We start from the raw sequence: 4683 nt of genomic DNA, 5'->3' as shown, positions 1-4683 counted from the left end.
CCAAGAAGCCAAGATGGTTGAACAACAGGAGACTACCCGCCAGATGTAGGAGTCCCTCTTGGCTCTTCAAGTCTTTATTGTTGCACAAGGATTTACAAAAAATCCCTCAATTGTTCCTCCCCCACGAACATAGCCGCCTGTCCCTCCTACAAAAACTGGCGTGCCCAACAATGCTACCCCTACTCCTCCTCCAGGACCATCCTCACATCCCAGAGTCGGTCCATCAAACTCAGTTCAAGAAAAAGGGAAAGCCAAAGTGGTCGATCCCGTTGAAAAAGCAAACCCCCACAAGAAAGCTTCTCTCGTTCCAAAAATTGGGGCTAACCCAGGACAATTCCCTAGGAAAGAAGGGATGAATCCTATCCTAGGACGGAATCATCCGAACAATCCGCAAGGGAAATGCCCGCAGGGTACTATGCCCCGGAACGCCACCAGACAGGAAGATCAGGGAAGGTGCTTTTATCCCAGTTCCTTAGTGGACAAGGATCACTGAGGGTGCAAACGCGAAGAAGAGCCAGAAACGATCAGTTCAAGAGACGACACATCTCGAGTGGATTTCCGAGACGGCCTCAATGCTCAAAAGGAGACGGCCCGTAAAGAAAAGATTCACCCTCAAGGAGGCGACTTGAGGAACAACCTCAACAACATGAGGAATGAAAGAGTTCCCCTTGACGATGGAATGGAGAAACAGTTCGTGGAACATCTGGCCGCTCTCAAAAAGGTCACGGACCGCTTGGTCCAAAAATAAGAAGGCAGAGGTTCTGATTCTGAAGATAAAGAGAAGGAACCATGTGCCAAGCACATCCTGGATGTCATGTTACCCAAAGGGTTCAAGATGTCAGACATACCCACCTATACCGGAAACACTAACCTCAGAGATCATTTGTCCTACTACAATCGCTTGATAACTGTAGCCCATGTCTGGGACAACGGAAAATGCCTGTGCTTTTCGATCACTTTAGTCAGACATGCCGAAGAGTGGTGGAAAAGGCTCAAAATGGGATCAATCCAGTCTTGGTCTAGATTGCAGTCAGCTTACTGTAAACAATTTGTGGCCGGCCAAAAACTGGACATGGAAGTCAATACGCTTTCCAACATCAAGCAACATCCTAATGAAATCCTTAGGGCTTACATTCAACGCTTTACAGAGGAAGCCTCAAAGACTAAGGTGGATGATGGACAGCGCCTGGTAGCTCTCCAATCCGGAATCAGAGCAGGATCCCCTCTCTGGGACGACATGCAACACAGCAAGGCAGCCACCCTTAAAGAATCTATAAGGAGGGCACAAGGCTTCATCAACTGGGAAGAGGCGCCATTGGATGGAAGCCAGCACCCCAATCAACAGCACAAACCCTTCCCAAGTACGGAGCGCAGTACCCGGCAAACCTCTATCTGGCGCCTCTAGTGGTGTTCGAATCTGTTGGATCCCTAGGGGTGCCATTCATGGCCCCAAATGTCTGTGGACCCACTTCATCAGGATATGCTCCAGCTCTGTCAGCCCCTTTCTCCGGGTACAGAGTAGCATCAACCGGGTATAGTGCCGCTCCCGGAGGTGCTCAACCATCCCAGACCAGAGTGGCTAAGACGAGCATCAACCCTTTCGGGGAAAAAGATCTGGAAAAATTCAGAACCGATCCGAGCCCACGAAGAAGGGAAAGAGGTGGTACGAATCCCAATATACGTAGTATACAAACTTGGTGGATACCCGGGAAAACATCTACCTTACAACGAGCAACGTAGTCCATTACCAAAACCAAACCCCATGTTTAAAAAGGGAAAGAATTCAAAGGACACCATCAAAAGGTGTGCCTATCATAAGGAAGTGGGCCACACGATTGAAGAGTGTCGTCAGCTGAAAGACGAGATCAAGAATTTGATCAAATTGGGGCATCTCCACAAATGGGTCAGGATGCCAACATGAGTTTCGAAACTGCTAGCAGCTCCTAGCAATCTTTGGCCCAGGGCGTGCAAGGACCATACCGAACTCCTCAGGGAGGGTATGCTCCGGGATCGGGAGCACAGGCCCTTCAGGAGGCCCCAATAATGCAATCTTCTGGAGGTCCTGTGGCTCCCGGGCACGAGATGCCATATCCTCCCAGAATCGCGGCTCCTCGAGTATATGGCCACATGGCCACCATATCGAGAGGCCCGCATATGGGAGGACCATCCCAGAATGATCAGAAGAGATAACTCAGCGAGCTCAATCACGACCATGAGGTGTGAGCATTGGTCCAGACTCCAGTCCAGCGCCCAAAACTGATGAACCTTCCCATACTGTTCACGAAGGAAGATGCCTGGAACGTTCATTTCCCACATCATGACCCCTTGGTCATTGATGCCCAAATCACCAACAAATGAGTATCCCGAGTGTTGGTGGACGATGGGAGTTCCGTCAATGTCCTATTTAAGCCAACCTTCACGGCGATTGCCCTAACAGAGACAGACTTAGCCTCATGCCCCCACACATATCTATGGCTTCAACAAGGATTCACTGCTCCCGATAGACAAAATTCAACTCCCCGTGATGCTAAGGAACAAGGTTCACAGCTCGTTCAAGTACTGAACCTTCTTAGTGGTGGATTTCCCCACTACGTACAACATGATTTTTGGGTGCCCCGCTCTAGTCGACTTCGGCACCATCACCTCCATCCGCCATCTATGCATGAAGTTCCCGTGTGATAACGGCAGAGTGGGAACTGTAGGGGAGATTAGAAGAGCGCCTAAAAATGTTATCACGTCTCTGCCCGACCAATCTTCATGGTCCGCGAAGAGCCTCTCGAAGGGGAAAACGCTGATCCAATCCAACCACCACAGCCAGCATGGAGGGTGGTCTGGGAGGATGATGAATTGGATCCACGAATAGAGGCAAATAGGAACCCATGGAGGAGGTTGAGGAGGTGTGCATCAGTGACACCAACCTGACCAAAGTAATCCAGGTAGGGAGGAACTTGAACTTGGAGGTTGGGGCTACCATAATTGGTGCATCAGTGACACCAACCAAGACGTCCTGGCCTGGTCCCACTCTAATATGACCAGGATTTACTGCAATGTCATTTGTCATGCCCTGAACATCAACGAGAACGCAACTCCCATCTAGCAGAAGCGAAGGCCCCTGGGCGCGAAAAAGGGCGAAGGCCCTCAAGCTGGAAATCGAGAAGTTGTCATTGATCAACTTCATCTGGGAGGCCTTGTATCCCGTTTGGTTTGTGTCAAAGCCAAATGAAATGTGGAGGACTTGCAAAGACTTCACGGACCTCAACAAGGCATGCCCAAAGGATTGTTTCCCTCTACCCCGAATTGACCAAAAGGTGGATGCTACATCTGGGTACAAGTTGCTCAGCTTCATGGATGCTTACTCCGACTACAACCAGATCTCGATGCATGTAGTAGAGCAGGAACACACCAGCTTCTAGACAGACAAGGGTGTATACTACTACATTGTCATGCCCTTCGGGCTCAGGAATGTCGAGGCCACTTATCAAAGACTGGTCAACAGAATGTTCCGGAACCTACTCGGGAAAAACATGAAGCTCTACATAGATGATATGTCAGTCAAATCCAAGACATCGGCCCAACAAGCAGATGACCTAGAAGAATCATTTTCCATTATCCAGAAGTACAAGATGAAGTTGAATCCTAAGAAGTTCACTTTTTGGCGTGGCATCCCTGAAGTTTCTGGGCTTCATAGTAAGCTCTAGAGGGATAGAAGCCAACACAGACAAGATCAAAGCACTGATCGACATGCCATCACCACGAAAACATAAAGATGTTCAAAGATTAACAGGAAGAATAGTAGCTTTGAGTCGCATTGTATCGAAGTCCACAGATAAGTGCATCCCATTCTTCAACATACTTTGCAGAAACCAGAGGTTCGAGTGGTCGGCTGAATGCAAAGAGGCCTTCTAAAAATTGAAGGAGCACCTGGGCCAGGCGTCAATCTTGTCGAAACTGGTGGATGGGGAACCACTGTTCCTATATTTTCCAGTGTCAGATAATGCCATTAGTGCCACATTAGTGCGAGAAGAGGGAAAGGAAGTTAAGACCTTACTTTCAGGCCCATGCCATCAAGGTACTAATGAACCATCCCCTACGACAAGTATTACAAAAACACAAGTCATCGGGAAGACTTTTGAAGTGGGCCATGGAGTTGAGCCAGTTCGATATCGCTTATGTTCCCAAAGTCTCCATCAAGGGACAAACTTTGGCCGACTTCATTCTAGAATGCACCGGGATAAGCAAGGACGAAGAACCTATTGACCCCATAGTGCTCTTTTGGAAGATCTTTGTGGACCGAGCCTCCAATGAAAATGGAGTCGGGGCCGGGATCATCCTGATATCCCCTCAAGGTCACCAGCTTCAAAGCGCCCTATGCTTCCAGTTGGAAGGATCGAACAATGAGGCTAAGGATGAGGCAATGTTGGTCGGATTATGCTTTGCCCGGGAAGCAGGGGCAGTGAACATTGAAGTCCACAATGACTCCCAGTTGGTGGTCAAGTAGATTTCGAGAGAATACCAAATGAAGGTGGAGAAGATGGCCACCTACATGGCTCAAACCCGAGAATTACTCCAATCTTTCAAAAGATACTTCATCTGCCAGATCCTTAGGGAACAGAACGTGTCTGCAGACACGCTGGAAAAAATTTCCACAAATGTTGAAGACAAACTCTCCGGGGTAGTCCCCAT

The sequence above is a fragment of the Humulus lupulus genome, chromosome 1 (assembly GCF_963169125.1).
Source record: "Humulus lupulus chromosome 1, drHumLupu1.1, whole genome shotgun sequence".
In the NCBI taxonomy this organism is placed as follows: domain Eukaryota; kingdom Viridiplantae; phylum Streptophyta; class Magnoliopsida; order Rosales; family Cannabaceae; genus Humulus; species Humulus lupulus.
Note: the sequence above shows the minus strand (reverse complement) of the source record.